The 22,368-nt window shown below is 46.6% G+C and overlaps 1 long non-coding RNA gene across 1 annotated transcript in view; it reads right to left on the reverse strand.

The window, feature by feature from the left end:
- Positions 1 to 483: 483 nt before the first annotated feature.
- LOC134906691 (uncharacterized) overlaps positions 484 to 22,368 on the reverse strand; it is a 38,288-nt gene continuing 16,403 nt past the window's right edge. The window contains exon 3 of the long non-coding RNA XR_010175771.1: positions 484 to 3,027. This is a non-coding gene — a long non-coding RNA (uncharacterized LOC134906691). The remainder of the gene's footprint in view (positions 3,028 to 22,368) is intronic.

A 22,368-nucleotide genomic window follows, 5' to 3' on the forward strand; every position in this document is an offset into this window, starting at 1 on the left:
CTTCCTTCCTCCTTTTCCTTAACTGCCGTGGATGGCAGTAAAATTTTTGATACAGTTATTGCTCTAAGGACTCTACCAGTTCGTCTGAGAGTGGGAGTTCTTCATTCCGAACTTATTTCACTTTTAGTGATTCCAAGAGCCACACATCCTGTGGTCCTGGGCCTTCCATGGCTCCGTCTTCACAATCCTACAATTGATTGGACGACTACGCAAATCCTGGCATGGGGTCCCTCCTGTGCTGAGACATGTTTGTTTAAAGTGTTGCCTGTCTGTTCTTCCTCCCCCAGGTCGTCTGATGTTCCACCTCCTCCATATCAAGATTTCACGGATGTGTTCAGTAAAGCTTCTGCTGATATCCTATCTCCTCATAGAGAATGGGACTGTGAAAGGATCCCTACCTCTCTTTGATTACCTCGATGTGATGGCCACTGACGTCAGTGAGAGCAATCCTTAACGTTACAGATAATACACGACACCATGTAGTTAAGAATCACTCTGTTTATTTAATAAATTACAGCGTACTATATAGAAGAGAAACATGGGTGTATACAATATGTGCAAGCATATGATTGGATAAATAGAAGTAGCATACGACATTACATGCGGGATATTTTAGTAACACACAGAAGTAACAGTTTTGATCTAGTATGTAATTGTCCTTGAAGATAAGACACACAGAAGTCTTATATTATATGAAGAGACAAAGGCATCTTGTAGAGAGTGCGTACGTGTCTATTCAAACACATAACAATTCATATAGCATGTTTAACCCTTCAATCCCCTCTTAGAATCATGATTGTTATATGACATGATTCTTAAAGTGAGGCTCCTTTCTTGTTCCTCCAGTTCTTGAGATATTGGACATAATCGTCGGGTCCCTTACTATCAGAGGAGGTGACAGGACTGGTGGTTATATCATAGTACATCAGGGCCTTATCAATGCCTTTGGAGGTAAGTTTCTTTCCACAGGGAATTACACAATAAACTATAATGCCTAAAAGAATTAAAGTTACAAGTATGAATATGCTTATTTGCACAAGAGCCTGTTTCCAATTTTCAAACCACCCAAAATATTGGCTCCATGGGTTATCAATACCTGAATTTTTCTTGAGTTCTATGGATAAGGTTTCTAACTTGTTTATGGCTAAAGTAACCTTACCATTGGGACCAGTGTTGTCAGGAATATATGTACAACAGCCTTCCACCTTACTAATGTAAACACATGTACCGCCTTTTTCTGCTAGAATCATGTCAAGGGCCATTCTATTTTGAAATGTCATTTGGGAAGTGGCTTCTAGCTGTTCAGCTATACCTTTAAGAGCATCTTTGGTATCATTAACAAATCTTTGTTGATTATAATATATATAATTAATCCAGGCTACGTTTTTATTTACAGTTACTATAGGGAACAATGACTCAAAACCCGCAGCCACCTCATCTCTAGCTTTGAACTCATTTGGAACACCTCTTGGGACCCCTATAGCATCAATGTACACGTGGGGGTCAAAGCTACCTCCTGGGAGTGCTCTTTTCTTTCGATTAGCAGGAGTATTAGAGGGAGGATTGGGGTCATCGGTGATCATTAGGAGTGGCATTATGACTTTGGCCAGGGCACACTCACCATACCATGGTGTGTCTAATTTAGTTCTAAGCTTCATATCCCCACATATATAATAAATGTCGCCTAGTGATCTAGTTTGGTTGACTAAAACAGTTGTTCTTTTATTTGCACAATACCCTGGTGGGAAGGTTTTTAAATTTCTCCCTGGGATGATGTTAGATGTATAACAGGTATAGTTTCCAGGATATATGGTTATGGTATTTCCTGGGTTGGGATTTTTTGACAATATGGGATATTCCCTTTTCCACATTTCGCACTGACTGTCATTTGTTTTGGTGTCATTAAAAAGGCTGAAAAAACAATTTTCCTGTTCTAGGGGTATATTAAGGGGCACTGTACCTAGGTGGGGCCTAGATTTGCCACAGACATAACAGTTGCTTTTATTGTGTTTGTTAGCACTATACTTCATCCATTCCAACCAAAAATTAATGTCAGAGAAACCAGTTTCAATAGCTAGGGTGTCTTCAAAGGTAGGGTTAGTAATAGCCACCATATCTTTAGAAGTGGCAATATGGGGCTTTAAAGGTTTGTTTTGGGGAGCAATTTTAGGCTGGTATTTTGGGTTTTTGTACATATCCCATAAATAAAACCTTTGTCTTGCACTATAGTACCCTGCTTGCCACCATATACCAACTACATAAGTTGCATTATCCCGGTTGCTGGGATGCACTATGTTTAGCCTGAACCGATATGAGTCTGGGCCCTCTTCCATTTTATGAATAGACAATCTTTGAAGTAGGTTCAGATGTTGACCATATCTGTTTCTGGCAGCTGATGGGCGATATCCCCAATCTGTTCCTGTATTCCACCCCACAGCTTCCCAGGAATTACAATTAGATCCATGATAGGATATTTCCATCCACCATTCATCAGTGACACAAATGTACATTGTCTCAGACATTCCTGATTTCCTCCTTTGTTGTATATAATATTTGTCATCAGCAATTTTGGGGAACATAAAATAGTCAAGGATATATGTGGCTACGTGTGTGTTAGAGGAATTGTACCACAAGGTGGGGACCCCATCTGTTTGTGTGATGCTGACTTCACATATTGTGAGGTGAATGAGGGCCAGTAGGGCTATCGAGATAGTCCCCAGGATAGAGATAGGGGGCAGGTTCTTCATCGTTTTCTGTTCTTCTGTCTTCGCTAGGTGGGAGGTCAGGGCTGTCTGCCCCGGTTCGTACCTCACTGGAATCACTTGCTTCCCTCTCTAGGTCTGGTCTAGGAACCTTTTTTACTCGGGATGCATGGATCCAGGTAGGACTTTCCTCTGTCAGGACTGCTGTTCGGGTAACTGCTACGACCTCTGTCTCTGGACCATAGGTGAAGTCTCCTGGGCTCTTGTTCCTGGGGAGCACCTTCACCACGACTCTGTCTCCGACTTTAAAGGGGTGTGTAGGTTCCTGTGGATTCAAAGGGTTTTTACAAACAACCTCATGTTCAATTTCATTCAGTTTTATTATCAGGGACCTGACATACTCTTCTCTGATGAGTTCTAGATCTCCTTCCTGTATTACTAGTGGTTTCTTAGCCCAGGGTGTAGGAAAAGGCCTACCCATTAGTATTTCAAATGGGGAGTAACCCAAAGTCTTTTGTGGTGTCATTCTAATTTCTGCCAAGATAATGGGAAGGACTTGCTTCCATTTGTGGAAGGTGCCTCCTGTGGCCTTCCTAAGCTTGTCTTTGAGGGTCCTATTCATGCGTTCTACGACCCCTGAACTCTGCGGGTGATACGGGATGTGGAACTTCCATTCCACCTGCAGGGCCTTTACCAAGGCCTGTGTAATTTTTGCTGTAAAGGCGGAGCCTTTATCACTATTGATTTGCAATGGGCACCCCCATCTGGGGATGATTTCCTGAGTTAGGATCCTAGCAACTGTCTTTGCATCCTCAGATTTAGTGGGGAATACCTCTGGCCATCGAGAGAACATGTCTACAATGACCAGGGCATACTCCTGTTTACCAATACCTGGGATATGGGTGAAGTCAATTTGCAGGTGTGTAAAGGGTGTGGTGGGGTATTCAAGATGCTGATGTTTTGCCTTGTCAGGGTTGTTGGGGTTGTTTCGCAGACAAGTGATGCATCTACTGACATACTGATCTACTAATGACTTGGCATCCGTGACATAGAAATCATTACGTAAGAGTAAGGTAGTTGTTGCCTTACTGTGGTGTCCTATGCCATGGTAGTGGGCAATAAACAAGGGTGCACTGGACTGGGGTATACAAGGTTTCCCCTCTTTGCAGATTAATCCTGTTTTAGGATTCTTCTGCAAAACTGGGTAAGTCCAGTCAGCTAGGTCGGCATTGGAGGCTGAGGCCTGTAACTGGGTGATCAGGTAGTGGTTGTCGAGAGCTGGGGGGGTCATGATGGACATGTGGGCCTGAGTGATGGGCTGTGAGGCCGCATGTTTGGCAGCAGAGTCAGCAAGAGCATTTCCAAGGGAGACTGCATCCTTCCCCCCCGTGTGTGCCCTGCAATGGAGGATTGCAATGTCAGAGGGCAGGGTTATGGCATGCAGAAGGTCAGAGATGAGTTGGGCATGTGATATGCCTTTTCCATCAGCTCCAAGGAAACCACGGCGTCGCCAAATGACCCCATGGTCATGCACGACGCCGTACGCGTATTTGGAGTCAGTGTAGATGGTGACTGGTTTATTCTGGTAAAGGTGACAAGCCCTTGTGAGAGCAATGAGCTCTGCAGCCTGTGCTGACTGGTAAGGAATGGGCTGTGCTTCCAGAATAATGTCAGGGAGAGTGACAATAGCATAACCCGCTTGGTACGTGGTGTCATTGGGTCTGCTACAGGAACCATCTACAAAAATGACATCCGCGTCGGGGACAGGGACAGGGGACATGTCCAGTCTGGGGGATGTTTCTGACTCAATGGAAGCTGAGCAGTCATGGGGTTCAGGAGGGTGGTCTTCAGGACCTTTGAGCCCCAGTAGAGCGTTGAGAATGGGTGCAGGACCTGAAGAGTTGGTGGCATACTTAATGGTGAGGGAGGGGTTGTTTAAAAGGAGAACCTCATATCCACTGAGGCGCTGAGCTGACATGTGTTGTGTGTGTAACCCTTTTAAAATGGTTAGAACATCATGAGTGGTGTGAAGTATTGTTGTGTGGCCTAGGGTGAGTGTGGTGGCCATTTCAGTTACCATTGCACAGGCTGCAAGTGCCCTGAGGCAAGCAGGCATACCTTGCACTGTGACAGGCATTACTTTGGAAAAAAATGCCACTGGGCGCAACTTTCCTCCATGAAACTGTGTGAGCACCCCCGCCATGGTTTTACAATTGTCCCTTGCAAACAAATGAAAAGGTAGTACATAGTTGGGGAGGCCAAGTGCCGGACTTTTCATTAACATACACTTTAAGCTTTCATATGCAGTTAACATTTCTTGTGACCATTGTACAATATTAGGTTTGTCTTTCAGTGTGGCTTGTCTCAAAATGTTATCATAATAGGAACAATCAGATATCCACTGTCTGCAGTAATTTACCATACCCAGAAAAGACAGCAGTTCCTTCTGGGTAGTTGGGGTGACCAGGCCCAATACAGACTGAATGCGCTGTGGACTGACTTTCCTTTCCCCCTGAGTGAGCACAAAACCTAAGTAATCCACATGCTTCTTACACCATTGCATTTTTGTTTTGGACACCTTGTGTCCACATTCACAGAGCCAGTTTAACAGTGATATACCATCCTCCCGGCAGGCCTCCTTAGTTTGACTACAGAGCAGCAGATCATCTGCATACTGTAGCAGGACTGAACCATGGTGAGGGTGCCAGGGCCCCAATGTGGCCTGGAGTACAATGCTATACACAACAGGTGCGTCAATGAAGCCCTGGGGTAAACGACACCAGGTGAGTTGCTTGCCCTCAAAAGAAAAGGCAAAAAGTAACTGTGTCTGTGCATCCACTGGAATGCTAAAAAATGCATTTTTTAAATCAATTACCGAAAAAAATGCAGCATCTGCAGGGATAGCTGAAATGAGTGAGTTAATGTCAGGTACAATGGGTGCTATAGGCACAATGAGTTGGTTAATTGCCCTAAGGTCTTGTACAAACCTTACACTGCCATCTGACTTAGCAACTGGGTTGACTGGTGTGCAGTAAGGTGAAATTACGTGTCTGAGAATGCCTTGTTGGAGAAACTGTTGTATCATTGGTCTAAGACCTTCAACCTTCTCTTGTGACAAGGGGTATTGCTTTTGATAGACAGGTTGTGTGTCAGGTTTCAGGGTTGCTCTATATGGTGTGCAAGGAATGAGGCCAGTGTCATAGGGACCCTCCGACCATAGAGCAGGGTTTACTTTGTCAAAATCAGGTGTAATGTCTGTTGCTTCCCACACCGGTAGGTGTGGGGACTCAACCTCCAGGCCACTGCCAGTGGGTGAAGGGAGAATGGAGATTTCGAGCCTGCTAAGAAGATCCCTTCCCAGAAGATTAATTGGACATTCAGGTATTACAGTGAAATTGTGTTTACCCATATATGTGCCTCCCGTGGTTCTGACACTAAGGGCATCTGTCAGGTAAGCATCTGTGGGTATCCCATTAATTCCCATTGAAGGAGCAGTCTTTACCAAGTGACCGTCGTACAGGTCGACACACAAAACACTAGTAGTTGCCCCGCTATCTACCAGGAAAGGGATTGCTCTCTTTCCTATAATCAAGGTTAGTAGCGGTGGGTCCTTCCAGTGTCTGGTGAGCTGGGCAAAGGCTGGGATACCCTCCTCCGGGCCCCGTCAGTGGGAGGGATCCTGCCAGTCAACTCGGAATCGGACATGATCCTGAAAGGGGTTGTTGTGTGACTGTCGGGGATGATCCCGGGAGGGAGCCGGAGCTTGGGGCTGTCGGTGGTTTTGTGAGGGACAAGGGCAATCCCTTGCCCAGTGATCGTCCCTTCCACAGTTGAAGCAGGAGGTTTGTTTCCTGCTGGCAGAGTCAGGGGGGTGGGGTGGCCTGGCTTGTGGGTTTTGATATCGGGCTGGATTACGGGGTGGGCCAGTGGAGTGCTGCTGGCGTCTATCTCCCCGACCTCTCTGATTTTGGTAATTATGAGTTGGGGCATTCTGCAAGGGTTTTTTAACATCAAAGCATCCTGCAGCTTCCTTTTCATATAAGTGCTTTTCAAATTCCTTAATATTATCAGAGGTCCAGGAAGAAACACCTTGCTTAACTGGGACCATAACAGATGGCAACAAGTTATTTACAAAGGTAGAAATTAGTAAATGGTCTGTATCTACAAGAGTGAGACCTGCATCTTCAGACCAACACTTTTTAAACCTCTTCCAGAACTCAGTGACAGTTTCAGTGGGCTTTTGTTTACATGCTACGGCAATGGGAAGAGAAGCCCGGGTTTTAAAAATCTCTTTCATATGGGTCTCAATTTCCTTCCACATCTCCGTTACACCGTCCCCAGTATTGAGAGGGTAGCGAACGGCATCGTTAAGGGTGGTAGGAGTGTTTATGGTGGGAATCTTTTTCCAATCCCACCCGTTGTAATGGTCTATAACCCCATCTATGATCAGCTTCATATCTTCTTGAGTATAGCTGCGTCCTGTGCAAGCCTTTTTCAAGTAAGCTATGCAGCCGTCAGGTGCAACAGTGGGTTTGGGACAGTTCTTAACAATTCTGTCTAAATCCTCTATTTCAATGGGTTTCTTTAACAACTGATCCCCTACTGTCATGAAGGGCAGGTGGGTGGCGACACCGAGGAAACCAGTGCCGGATCGCGTTGTGGAGGGGGTGAGAGGGTTGTCAGTAGCAATAGTTAAGTCAGCGTTGCGGCGGGAGGCGATTTGTCTGTTAGGAGTAGGGGCACTAGGGGCGGGGGTGGTTACGTCTATGTGGAGGGTACTGTCAGGGGGGGCTATTCCTCCTGAGCCTCCTTCTCCTTCCCCTTCCCCTCCTCCCCCTCCCCTTTGCATCGGCATTCGTGACAAAGCAACTGAGCCTCCTTCTCCTTCCCCTTCCCCTCCTCCCCCTCCCCTTTGCATCGGAATTCGTGACAAAGCAACTGCAGCTAAAAGATCTGTGTCTTTTAAGGAGGGGTATAGGGGACTGTAGGGCGGAGGAGAAGAGTTTTTCAGAAACTTGTTGCTTCTAAATTCCTCAGCTTTGTGTAGTCGGGAAGTTACAGATTTTATTCTACGCTGTTTCTGCTTGATATTTTTGTCATACCAATGAGGTGCTATCGTGAGCCATTGCTCTCCTCCAGCGCGCATATATGTCATGTCCCATTGTGGGTCATGATCATACCACGGCCAGGCTTCCTTGTCTCCCAGACAAAGCCCTTTGATCATGTCCATATAAAATGGATAATTAATACCATCACGGGGGAATGGGCTGGGGCTGCCAACTTTCTCTGTCCACCCCGCTAAGTTATCTACCCAAGGGTTAACTAGATAATAATCTGTGGTGGAGTTACGGGCTACATACTCCTTACATGTCTCTCCTGGTAAAGGTGGAGGATAAATGACTGTCTTACTCTGACCCCCTCCCATAGTAAAGAATACAATCTACACCAGCTTTCTACGCAATTTCTACAACAACTTATAACAACTGTCTATGCAATATCACAACAAAAATGCAGTTTACAAAAAAAACATTCTATGCAATTTCACAACAAAAATACGTTCTATGCAATTTCACAACAAAAAATGCAATTTAAAAACTTTCTATGCATGCATTAGCTAACACCAGTTAATTAGTCATTGACAATATCACAATATTATCTGTATAATGAGAACATGAAATCTTTTGACGGGTACGCTTACCATTCGTACAAGATGTCAGAAAAATACAGCGTTTTAAACAGGAAGCAAGAAAAGAGTTTTGAGTAAAGATATCTGGCAGACGAAAACTTACCAGCCGTCTGAACCAAATATAAGAACTTATCTCACTACAACATACAAGAATATATATATAGACGATCAGATCGAGGTATAATCTACGTTATGTATAGACCCCAGGTCTATATATTTTTTTAAGTATCCCAGATACTAACGTCTTTGGAGAATTGCGCTTGGACTCCTGGTCCTTTCTCAGACGTATCTTTAAGTCCCAGACATTAAAGATTCTATGGTATCCCTGATACCTGTTTTATGTTTTTACATAAAACTTCGTAATATTAAGTCCCGGACTTAAATATTACCTTGTCACGTGTTCCCGGAACACTGACACGGATTCAGCTTCAGTGTATGACCGCAATCCTGTATGGCAAAGATAGACAATAAATTCTCTATTCTTACCATTCAGGGACGATCACTGAATCCCGGACATAGAGCTCCCAGCTGAAAGGATCCCTACCTCTCTTTGATTACCTCGATGTGATGGCCACTGACGTCAGTGAGAGCAATCCTTAACGTTACAGATAATACACGACACCATGTAGTTAAGAATCACTCTGTTTATTTAATAAATTACAGCGTACTATATAGAAGAGAAACATGGGTGTATACAATATGTGCAAGCATATGATTGGATAAATAGAAGTAGCATACGACATTACATGCGGGATATTTTAGTAACACACAGAAGTAACAGTTTTGATCTAGTATGTAATTGTCCTTGAAGATAAGACACACAGAAGTCTTATATTATATGAAGAGACAAAGGCATCTTGTAGAGAGTGCGTACGTGTCTATTCAAACACATAACAATTCATATAGCATGTTTAACCCTTCAGACTGCCCGATTGATCTCGTTCCAGGGAAGGTTCCACCTCGAGGCCGAACTTATCCGTTGTCTCTGCCCGAGACGCATTCTATGGAGGAATACATTAAAGAGAACCTAGCAAAGGGGTTCATTCGACCTTCTTCTTCTCCAGCCGGCGCAGGCTTCTTTTTTGTAAAAAAGAAAGATGGTGGTCTGCGGCCGTGCATCGACTACAGAGGTTTGAACGACATTACCATCAAGAACCGCTATCCTTTACCCCTGATTACTGAGCTCTTTGACAGAGTTAGCGGAGCTACCATCTTTACAAAGCTGGACTTGAGAGGTGCATACAATCTCATCCGGATCCGTGAGGGTGACGAGTGGAAGACCGCATTTAACACCCGTGACGGACATTATGAGTACCTCGTCATGCCCTTCGGATTGAGCAATGCTCCAGCTGTCTTCCAGCATTTCGTCAATGAGATCTTCAGAGACATTCTATATTGTCATGTCGTGGTCTATCTAGATGATATCCTCATTTTTGCCAACAATTTAGAGGAACATCGTTTTTGGGTAAAGGAGGTTCTGTCCCGTCTCCGTGTCAATCATCTCTATTGCAAATTAGAGAAATGCGTCTTTGAAGTCAAGTCCATTCCGTTTCTAGGGTACATTGTGTCCGGTTCCGGACTAGAGATGGATCCTGAGAAACTACAAGCAACCCAGAATTGGCCGGTACCCTTAACCCTCAAAGGGGTCCAGAGGTTCTTAGGGTTCGCGCCAATTATTACCGAAAGTTTATACGAGACTTTTCCACCATTGTGGCGCCTATTACTGCTTTCACCAAGAAGGGTGCTAACCCGTCCAAGTGGTCTGAAGAAGCCATGCAAGCTTTTCATCTTTTAAAACAGAGGTTCATCTCTGCGCCTGTCCTGAAACAGCCTGACATCGACTCTCCTTTCATCCTAGAGGTGGATGCCTCCTCCGTTGGAGTAGGAGCGGTGTTATCTCAGAGGGCTAAAGATGGCCATTTACATCCTTGCAGTTTCTTCTCACGGAAGTTCTCCCCAGCGGAGCGCAACTATGCCATTGGCGACCAGGAGTTGCTAGCCATCAAGCTCGCTCTAGAGGAGTGGAGATATCTGTTGGAGGGAGCTTCTCATTCAATCACCATCCTTACAGACCACAAGAACCTTCTATATCTGAAAGGCGCACAATGTCTCAACCCTCGTCAGGCCAGATGGGCACTTTTCTTTTCCAGGTTCGACTTTAAACTCCAGTTCTGTCCGGGCTCTCAGAATCGCAAGGCCGATGCCCTTTCCCGCTCATGGGAGCAAGAAAATGAGTCAGAGTCTTCAGACAAGCATCCTATTATAAGTCCGTTGGCATTCTCCACGGTAGGGATGGACTCTACGCCCCCATCAGGGAAAAGTTTTGTGAAGCCGACACTAAGGAAGAAGCTCATGCATTGGGCCCATGCTTCCCGCTTTGCTGGACATACAGGTATCCAAAAAACCCTGGAGTTTATCTCTAGGTCCTATTGGTGGCCAACTCTGAAAAAGGACGTTTTGGAGTTTATTGCATCTTGCCCAAAGTGTGCTCAACATAAAGTATCCCGCCAGTCGCCTGCGGGGCAACTGGTTCCACTATCTGTTCCCCGTCGACCATGGACCCATTTGTCGATGGATTTTATTACAGATTTGCCCATGTGCAACAAGTTTAATACCATCTGGGTGGTAGTTGACCGGTTCACCAAGATGGCACACTTCATTCCTCTCACCGGTCTTCCGTCAGCTTCCAAGTTGGCTCAAGTATTCATACAAGAGATCTTTCGACTCCACGGTCTTCCAGAAGAAATTATCTCAGATCGAGGAGTTCAATTCACAGCCAAATTCTGGCGAAGTTTATGTCAAGCCCTCCAAGTCAAGCTAAAGTTTTCCACGGCTTACCATCCTCAGACCAATGGTCAAACTGAGAGGGTGAATCAGGACTTGGAGTCCTTCCTCCGCATCTATGTGTCCTCCTCTCAAGATGACTGGGTTCAATTACTTCCCTGGGCCGAGTTCTGTCATAACAACCAGTATCATTCTTCATCTTCTTCAACACCATTCTTCACCAATTTTGGATTCCACCCTAAAGTCCCTGAGTTCCAACCGCTTCCAGCAACTTCTGTTCCCGCAGTGGATATCACCTTGCATCAGTTTGCCAATATCTGGAAGAGCGTACGATCAGCTCTGCTCAAGGCATCGTTCAGGTACAAGAAGTTTGCGGATAAGAAGCGTCGAGCAGTTCCTGCTCTCAAGGTGGGTGATCGGGTATGGTTATCCACGAAGAATTTGAGGTTAAGAGTTCCCAGTATGAAGTTTGCACCTCGCTACATCGGTCCTTTTAAAATTGATCAAGTCATCAATCCTGTTGCTTACAGACTCCAGTTGCCTCCCTTCTTAAAGATACCCAGGACATTCCATGTTTCCCTGTTGAAACCGCTAATCTTGAATCGGTTTCATTCCTCACTTCCTCCAACTCCGAAAGTCCAAACTCAACGAGGCGTTGAGTATGAAGTAGCCAAGATCCTGGACTCGCGTCACCGTTACGGTCAACTTCAGTATCTTATTGACTGGAAGGGTTATGGCCCTGAGGAACGTTCATGGACCAATGCTTCTGATGTCCATGCTCCTGCCTTGGTCCGGAGATTCCATTCCAAGTTTCCTCAAAAGCCAAAGAAGTGTCCTGGGGCCACTCCTAAAGGGGGGGGTGCTGTCACGATCCGGGTATCTGGACGCCATTTCTTACCTATCAGATGCCTCCTAAGGCTGGCTCAGCGCTCCAGGACCGGATCCCATCTGTTATCCTGATGTGCACATTCCCGCATCCTCTCCTGTCTCTCTGGACGCAGTCACAGTAACGCCTTATACATCTGGCATGGCGTCTCCCGCGGCCTCCGCCGCCGTCCCTGAGCTTCTGCATTCAGAGTGGCGATTACGTCAGCCGCGGCCTCCGCTGTGTCCGCGTGGTCGGATGTGCATCTGTCAGCCTGGCGTCTCCTGTCTCCGGTGGCCGGCGCCGCCATTACTGTTTTCCAGACCACATGGATTACAATCCAAACTTCCCTCCAAGTGTCTGCATGGGCGCAGCCATCTTGGATTCTGTCAGCTGATCATTCCTACCAATCCATTGTCAGTATTATTAATTTGCATAATTGCCTAGCCAATGCCTTCCTTGCTGCAGGTATAAATAGGTTGTGCCTGAGCAAGGAAGGCGTCAGTGCTTTGGTTGTCAAACCTAGTTCCAGTTTGTCTCTCTTCTGTGAATGTCTTCCAGGTTCCAGCTCCTGTCTCCAGACTTCTGCTATAGAGACCCGCACCAGCATTCCATCTGCGGTGTAGCCTGACTCTCCGATCCATTCTGGACTCACCTGTTTCCAGCTACAACATCACCTGCTTCCAGCTCAGCTTCCAGCAGTGTACAGCTTCTCTTAAAGGGCCGGTGTCCTTTTCTGCAGTTTACCACTCTCCACCGGTATTATTATTTCTCCGCTCTCAAATTCTACATTTCATCTACATTGCATCGCTCTCAAGCTTTATTTATTATTTAACTGGTTCCAGCCAGTATCCACTCCGTGCCAACACCTGTCTGGTTCTAACCAGTACCCACAGCAGCATTTTATCTACAGCAGTCCAGCTTTCCCTGGAACACCAGCTGGTACGACCCTGGGCTTTCCTCATTGCTACAGTTGAGCCTGGTAAGGACTTTCCAACTTGCAGATAATAAGAACTGTCTCATACCACCAGAGCTCTGTGGCCCCTGCTACCCTGTAGTACCCAGGAACTGTATTATTATTTCTCTGCTGATTTTTATGTTACTTTTTACTGCTACTGTGATGCATGGAGTTTGTCATAAATAAATATCATTGACTTTTACTCAAGTTGTCGTGGTCACGCCTTCGGGCGGTTTCTCTTCATGTTACTTACATGTCCAGGGGTCTGATACAACCTCCCAGGTTCCGGTACATCTCAGCCCCTACAACTGAGGCTGCCTTCCGTCAGCTCAGGCCCTCGGTTGTGACACTGATTAGATGGTATCTGCTCTGTATGGTTTGAAGAGATGCTGGTAGAACTCTTAAGGTAAACAGGAAAAAAAGCTATTTAAAATCTGTGAAATTTTTTGGGCGCCAAAAGCGTACATGGCACCCATACTTTGCATACTCTCTCAAATTGTTGCCATAACATTCAAATTGCTAGATTCATTTAGACCTGTGTGAAACCGGAGATATTTGTTGCTATATAGTTAAAACTAAAATAAGTATTTAAGGAAGTAAGAGTAAAATCACAAAACGCATTTCTGGCCCAGTAGTAAGAGGGTTAAAACGGAACAAGTGTGGATTGTGTTTAGTGGGCAATAGTAGTTTTATTGCTCACATTTATAGAATTGTATGATTTGTGCTATTGCGGACGTACGGTTTTGTACACGTGTCGTGGACAAAGTACGGAACTGCACACGCGGCGTAAGAGACACGCACAGTAGCGTGTTTACACAAATTGCGTAAGAAGTACGGTCGTTAAGTACAAATTACACAATAGTTTGTTTAGTTTAAAGGCGGGACAGTAGCCACGCTACAATAGCACCAAACTACCCGGTTTCTAAAGAAATTTAATATAAAAACAAAATTTAGTATAAATAATTTTTTTTAATTGCTTCTGGAGGTAAAGCTGCCAACTTGAATGAATCCTAATTTTCTGTACAGAAAAACCAAGTATACCTGAGTGAGCGAACGTAGGAGTGAGTGAAATTCGAACCCAGTAATTCGGGATCCCGTCGTTCGGTACATCAAGTGAGTGGAGGCTTGGTGGCGTGAGAAGGCTGACTCACATTAGTATAAGGTTTAATACGCAAATCGTGAGGTGATTTGTAGAGGAGCGTGATAGTGCATTGTATTGCGAAGTATTGAAGTTAAAAGGTTTTTTTTGGTATTACGCTCTGGACTGAGGGTCCCAGTTTGTACAACGACCCGTGGTCGTACGGCAGATAAGTAACAAGTACCTATATGCTGTGCGATTGGACCGCGCGTTTGTGGGTGCGATAGATAGCGCAACTTGATATCCTTTTTACGAGCTTTTGCGTAAAATCGCGGTATCATTAGCGCTGCATAGAGCATACGCAAGCGTGATTTGTGTATAACAAAGTGCAAAGGGAGTTTTCGCTGGTCTTTCTCAGGAAAATCTCCAACGGCCGATACTTTACTGGAAAGGGTAAGTTATTCCTAAAAACTTCCAGTAAATATAGGTCAGATAGGGCCCTAGGTTGGGTACATTGCCTTCGCTATCGACAGTATATGGTAGTATTGGCCAACGTGTGCGGTGAGTGGGTGAAAGCGAACTTTCACCGTCTATTTGTATTGTGCATTGGGGATTGCGTAAAAGGAAAAAGCCTGTGCTGGGATCCAATTGCACAAGCGGTGGACGTTTTGTAACCAGGGTTCAGGTTGAAGAGACGCGGCCCATGGGGTCAGCGAGGTTTGTTATGTGTGGGAAATATGGTCCACACACGGAAGGCTTTTTGTCTGAATGGGTACGTATGACTAACAAGGATAGGGTACCATTCCCTAGGGTGGGCAGCTTTGAACCAGAGGTATTACAGAACTTAAGGTTAAGGATATGTCTGATAAAATCCAAGAAACAAAGGATTAAACATACAGATTGTTTAAATCTATGGCAACAGGAGGGGGATATGCAAAGGGAATTAGCTCGCGCAGCAGGTTCCAAACCTAGCGGGAAATCAATGGCGACCGCACCACCACCACCACCATATATTGTGGGGGAGAAGATGGCTACAGACAATGGTACAGGATAGGAGAGTAATTAATAAATGTACTAACCCTAACCCTTGCCAGTTGTATCCTGTTTTAAATTTTCCCCAGGACTGTGAGCAGGAAGATGAGCCCAGCACGATATCGGCACTCTCTCTAGCAGCCACCATACAAGACACTCAGGTGGGCACGGCCCAACCAACAAGAGCAGTAGTCAGGCCCCCTAGCGGAGGGATAAGTGAAGTCGTGTCCACAGGTAAGTACGGTACCATACATTATGCATAGACAATAGCACCTCACATTGTAGAATCAAACCAGAATGATGTAATTGAATTAAATCCTGTCAGGGTGATTGCAGTCCCCAATGGGAAGACTGACGCTCAGGGAGTAACTCCCATCAGGAACATAGCCATGCATTGTCCCTTGTCCCGGGCAGAGTTAAGGTCAATTGTCAGAATTTCCTGATCCCAGAAAAGATCTAGTCGCATGCCAGAGGTTCATTAAAGAGTTAGGTAACGCCAATGAACCCACGAACAAAGATTGGCGAATAGTGCTACGGGTATGTTTACCCTCAAATATTGACCCCGCGAAATTCATAACCGATTGTAAGTTAGACGCAGGCAGAAGTACCTCTTACTGATGAATACAATCAGGAGACTGTACGGCAAATCAATCTGCAATTAGGAGTATATTTCCCTACTGCTGTCAAATGGAATAAAATCTTTTCCATAAGACAAAAGGAAGGTGAAACGGCATCCGAATATTTCCATCGAGCACTGCAGGAAATGGCTAGATACACTGGGATCGAGGACATTATAGACAATGTACATCACAGGGAGGTAGCTGTTTCAGTATTAATGGATGGTTTGAAGGAGGCACTGAGAACGAGGGTACAGACCTCTCTACCAAACTGGAGAGGTATCTCGGTGGCTGCATTGAGAGAGTCCGCTGTCGAACATGATAGGAACATCATTAAGCACAGGGAGTTACAGGGGGAACGGCTGATGACAGTGAGTATAGACGCACTTACAACAGGGCCACATCAGCCAAAACCCCAGACCCCTGATGGTAAGTCACGTGTAGTAACATGCTATAATTGTCAAAAGGTAGGACATTACTCGAGGGAATGTAGGAAAAAAAGTACACATAATGTATACCGACCCCCTAGACCAGGATATGAACCACACTACAATGCACATATTTGGGATCAGGGACCGCGTAGGAGGAATTACGAGCCACATGCAGGGGAAACAAGGAGGTACCCACCAAGGAGGGACTGGCAGGCCTCCGAAAAATAAGAATTTACTCACCGGTAATTCTATTTCTCGTAGTCCGTAGTGGATGCTGGGAACTCCGTAAGGACCATGGGGAATAGCGGGCTCCGAAGGAGGCTGGGCACTCTAGAAAGATCTTAGACTACCTGGTGTGCACTGGCTCCTCCCACTATGACCCTCCTCCAAGCCTCAGTTAGGACACCGTGCCCGGACGAGCGTACACAATAAGGAAGGATTTTGAATCCCGGGTAAGACTCATACCAGCCACACCAATCACACTGTCACAACTGAGGGCCTGAGCTGACGGGAGGCAGCCTCAGTTGTAGGGGCTGAGATGTAACGGAACCTGGGAGGTTGTATCAGACCCCTAGACATGTAAGTAACATGTAGAATAACTGCCCGAAGGCGTGACCACGACAACCAGGATAAAAGTCAATGATGTTTATTATGACAAACTCCGTAACACAGCAGCAGTAAAAGGAAACATAAAAGTCAACAGAGGATAAATACAATTCCTGGGTACTACAGGGTGGCAAGGGCCACAGGCACTGGTAGTGTGAGACAGTTCTTATAATCTTCTAGTTGGAAAGTCCTTACCAGGCCTGACTGTAGCAATGGAGAGAACCCAGGATCGTACCAGCTGATGTTCCAGGAAAGGCTGGGCGGCTGAAGGTAAAACGGCTGCTGTGGATACTGGCTGGAACCAGACTGTTGTTGGTACGGAGTGGATACTGGCTGGAACCAGTTAAATAATAAACGAACTTGAGAGCGATGAAATAATAATGAAGTTTGGAGTTTGAGAGCGGTGAAATAATAATACCGGTGGAGAGTGGTAAACTGCAGAAAAGGACACCGGCCCTTTAAGAGAAGCTGTACACTGCTGGAAGCTAGGCTGGAAGCAGGTGATTGTTTGAGAGCGGTGAAATAATAATACCGGTGGAGAGTGGTAAACTGCAGAAAGGACACCGGCCCTTTAAGAGAAGCTGTACACTGCTGGAAGCTGGGCTGGAAGCAGGTGATTGTTGTAGCTGGAAACAGGTGAGTCCAGAATGGATCGGAGAGTCAGGCTACACCGCAGATGGAATGCTGGTGCGGGTCTCTATAGCAGAAGTCTGGAGACAGGAGCTGGAACCTGGAAGACAACCACAGGAGAGAGACAAACTGGAACTAGGTTAGACAACCAAAGCACTGACGCCTTCCTTGCTCAGGCACAGCATATTTATACCTGCAGCAAGGAAGGGGTTGGCTAGGCAATTATGCAGATTAACAATACAGACAGCAGATTGGTGGAAATGATCAGATGACAAAATCCAAGATGGCTGCGCCCATGCAGACACTTGGAGGGAAGTTTGGTTTGTAATCCATGTGAGAATTGAAACAGCAATGGCGGCGCCGGCCACAGGAGACAGGAGACGCCAGACTGATGATTGCACATCTAAACCACGCGGGCACAGCGGAGGCCGCGGCTGACGTAATCGCCACTCTGACACTCTGCATGCAGGAACTCAGGGACAGCGGTGGAGACCGCGGGGAACGCCATTCCAGATGTTACATGGCGCCGCGGTGACCGCGTCTCAGAGTGACAGGAGAGGAGGCAGGAATGTGGACATCAGTGTAACGGATGGGATCCGGTCCTGGAACGCTGAGCCAGCCTCAGGAGGCATCTGAAGGGTAAGTAACGGCGTCCAGATACCCGGATCGTGACAGCACCCCCCCCCCCCCCCTTTAGGAGTGGCCCCAGGACACTTCTTAGGCTTTAAAGGAAACTTTGCGTGGAAATTTCGGACCAAGGCAGGAGCATGGACGTCTGAGGCATTGGTCCAAGAGCGTTCTTCAGGACCATAGCCCTTCCAGTCAATGAGGTATTGTAACTGACCGTAACGGAAACGTGAGTCCAAAATCTTGGCCACCTCGTACTCGACTCCCCGTTGAGTCTGAACTTTGGGAGCTGGAGGAAGTGCGGAATGAAACCGATTCAGGATCAGCGGTTTCAACAAAGAAACATGAAATGTCCTGGGTATTTTCAAGAAGGATGGTAACTGTAACCTGTAGGCAACAGGATTGATGACTTGTTCAATCTTGAAGGGTCCGATGTAGCGAGGTGCAAATTTCATGCTGGGAACTCTCAACCTCAAATTCTTCGTGGACAGCCACACACGATCACCCACCTTGAGAGCAGGAACCGCTCTACGCTTCCTATCGGCAAACTTCTTATACCTGAATGAGGCTTTAAGCAGGGCTGCGCGGACGTTCCTCCAGTTATTTGAAAACTGACGCAAGGTGACATCCACTGCTGGAACAGAAGTTGCGGGAAGCGGTTGGAATTCTGGGACTTTAGGGTGGAAACCATAATTAATGAAGAATGGTGTAGAAGAAGATGAGGAATGGTATTGATTGTTGTGGCTGAACTCGGCCCAAGGAAGGAGTTGAACCCAGTCATCTTGAGAGGAAGACACATATATACGGAGGAAGGCCTCCAAGTCCTGATTCACCCTCTCGGTTTGACCATTGGTCTGAGGATGGTAAGCCGTGGAAAACTTTAACTTGACTTGGAGGGCTTGACACAAACTTCGCCAAAATTTGGCTATAAATTGTACTCCACGATCCGAGATGATCTCTTCAGGAAGACCGTGAAGTCGGAAGATCTCTTGTATAAACACTTGAGCCAACTTGGAAGCTGACGGAAGACCGGTGAGAGGGATGAAATGTGCCATCTTGGTGAACCGGTCAACTACCACCCAGATGGTATTAAACTTGTTGCAGATAGGTAGATCGGAAACAAAGTCCATCGACAAATGGGTCCAAGGTCGACGGGGAACAGATAATGGAACCAGTTGCCCCGCAGGCGACTGGCGGGAGACTTTGTGTTGGGCACACTTTGGGCAGGAGGCAATAAATTCCATAACGTCCTTCTTCAGAGTTGGCCACCAGTAGGACCTAGAAATAAATTCAAGGGTTTTCTGAATGCCTGTATGTCCAGAAAAACGGGAAGCATGGGCCCAATGCATGAGCTTCTTCCTTAGAACTGGCTTAACAAAACTTTTCCCTGGTGGAGGCGTAGAGTCCATCCCTACCGTGGAGAATGCCAACGGATTAATAATAGGATGCTTGTCTGCAGACTCGGACTCATTTTCTTGAGCGGGAAAGGGCATCGGCCTTACGATTCTGAGAACCCGGACAGAACTGGAGTTTAAAGTCAAAGCTAGAGAAGAAAAGTGCCCATCTGGCCTGACGAGGATTCAGACATTGTGCGCCTTTGAGATATAAAAGATTTTTGTGGTCGGTAAGTATGGTGATTGAGTGGGAAGCTCCCTCCAACAGGTATCTCCACTCCTCCAGAGCGAGCTTGATGGCTAGCAACTCCTGATCGCCAATGGCATAGTTGCGCTCAGCTGGGGAGAACTTCCGGGAGAAGAAACTGCAAGGATGTAGATGTCCATCTTTGGCCCTCTGGGATAACACTGCTCCTACTCCAACGGAGGAGGCATCTACCTCTAAGATAAAAGGAGAGTCGGTGTCGGGCTGTTTCAGAACTGGTGCAGAGATGAACCGTTGCTTCAGAAGGTGAAAGGCCTGTGTAGCTTCCTCGGACCACTTGGACGGATTAGCACCTTTCTTGGTTAATGCAGTGATAGGCGCCACAATGGTGGAAAAGTCTCGTATAAATTTTCTATAATAATTGGCGAACCCTAAGAACCTCTGGACCCCTTTGAGGCTTAAGGGTATAGGCCAATTCTGGATTGCTTGGAGTTTCTCAGGATCCATCTCTAGTCCGGAACCGGACACAATGTAACCTAGAAACGGAATGGTTTTAACTTCAAACACACACTTCTCCAATTTACAATAGAGGTGATTGACACGGAGACGGGAAAGAACCTCTTTTACCCAGAAACGATGATCTTCGAGATTATTAGCAAAGATGAGGATGTCGTCTAGATAAACCACGACATGGCGGTACAAGATGTCCCTGAAAATCTCATTCACGAAGTGCTGGAAGACTGCTGGAGCGTTGCTCAATCCGAAGGGCATGACGAGGTACTCATAATGTCCGTCACGGGTGTTAAAGGCGGTCTTTCACTCGTCACCCTCACGGATTCGGATGAGATTGTAGGCACCCCTCAAGTCCAGCTTTGTGAAAATAGTTGCACCACTAACTCTATCAAAGAGCTCGGTAATCAGGGGTAAAGGGTATCGGTTCTTGACGGTAATGTCGTTCAGACCTCTGTAGTCGATGCACGGACGCAGACCACCGTCTTTCTTCTTAACGAAGAAGAAGCCTGCGCCGGCTGGAGAAGAAGATGGTCGGATGAAACCCTTCGCCAGGTTCTCTTTGATGTACTCTTCCATGGAGTGTGTCTCAGGCAGAGACAACGGATAAGTTCGGCCTCGCGGTGGAACCTTCCCTGGAATGAGGTCGATTGGGCAGTCCCATTCTCTATGAGGAGGAAGGATATCAGCAGAGGCTTTACTGAACACGTCCGTGAAGTCTTGATATGGAGGAGGCGGAACATCAGATGACCTGGGGAAGGAAGAACAAACAGGAAGAACTTTGGCTAAACAAGTCTCAGCACAGGAGGGACCCCATGCCAGTATTTGCGTAGTCGTCCAGTCAATTGATGGGTTGTGGAGACGGAGCCATGGAAGGCCTAAAACCACTGGATGTGTGGCTCGTGGAATCACTAAAAAATAAATATACTCAGAATGAAGAACTCCCACTCTCAGACGAACTGGAAGAGTCCTTAAGGAAATGACTGCGTCAAAAATCTTGCTGCCATCCACGGCAGTCAAAGAGATGGACGAGGACAGTCTCTCGGTGGGTAGGGACCACCGTTTAACATAAGCTTCGGTTATGAAATTCCCAGCTGCTCCGGAATCAAGGAGGGCAATGACGTTCCTGTAACGTTGAGCAATTTGGAGCGACACTGGGAGGTTACAGTCATGAGGAGATGGAGAGGAGATCATTACTCCTAGCCGGCCCTCTCCTTGGCGAGCTAGGATCTGGAGTTTCCCGGACGCTTGGGACAGGCATTGATAGTGTGCGACGGAGCTGCACAGTAGAGACAGAGAGACTCAGAGAGACGTCTTCGGCGCTCAGCGGGAGATAGACGGGAACGACTAATTTGCATAGGCTCATCCTTGGATGGAGATGGTTGACGAGGAGGAGGAGCAGAAGATTTAGGAGTAGATGATCTTCCTCGCTCGGTTGCTCTCTCTCTGAAACGTAGATCAACCTTCGTGCAAAGAGAAATTAGCTCATCCAACTTAGAGGGCAAGTCTCTGGTAGCTAACTCATCCTTGATGCGTTCTGATAAGCCATGCCAGAATGCAGCATACAGGGCCTCGTCGTTCCATGCCAGTTCGGATGCCAGGATTTTAAACTGTATAAGATACTGTCCCACAGTACGTGTTCCCTGGCGTAAACGGAGAATCTCAGATGAAGCAGATGTTATCCGGCCTGGCTCGTCGAAGATGCGCCTGAATGTAGCTACAAAGTCAGTATAGGAGGATAGCAGGGGATCAGACTTCTCCCATAAAGGTGATGCCCAGTCAAGGGCTGAGCCACTGAGAAGGGAGATGATATAGGCAATTTTGGTACGGTCACTGAAGAAATTGCCAGGTAGAAGCTCAAAGTGGATTTCACATTGATTGAGAAATCCCCTGCAGAACCTTGGAGATCCATCAAATTTTGCTGGCGTTGGAAGATGAAGATGTGGACTGGAAATGGGTAAGGTGGGTGGGGTTACAGCTGGTGTCACTGTAGTGGACGCACCGGACGTGCCAGGTCCACGGAGGGTCGTTTGAATCCCATCCAGCCGTGTAGAGAGATCCTGGAGACAGCGGATGATGTGGCCCTGTGCAGCCTCCTGATGTTCAAGTCGGGCTGCCAGTTCTTGCATCGGCCTGGCCGCTTGATCCTGGTCTCCGGCTGGATTCATTAGGTCAGTGCTTACTGTCACAACTGAGGGCCTGAGCTGACGGGAGGCAGCCTCAGTTGTAGGGGCTGAGATGTA

The sequence above is a fragment of the Pseudophryne corroboree genome, chromosome 1, assembly GCF_028390025.1.
Source record: "Pseudophryne corroboree isolate aPseCor3 chromosome 1, aPseCor3.hap2, whole genome shotgun sequence".
Lineage (NCBI taxonomy): Eukaryota > Metazoa > Chordata > Amphibia > Anura > Myobatrachidae > Pseudophryne > Pseudophryne corroboree.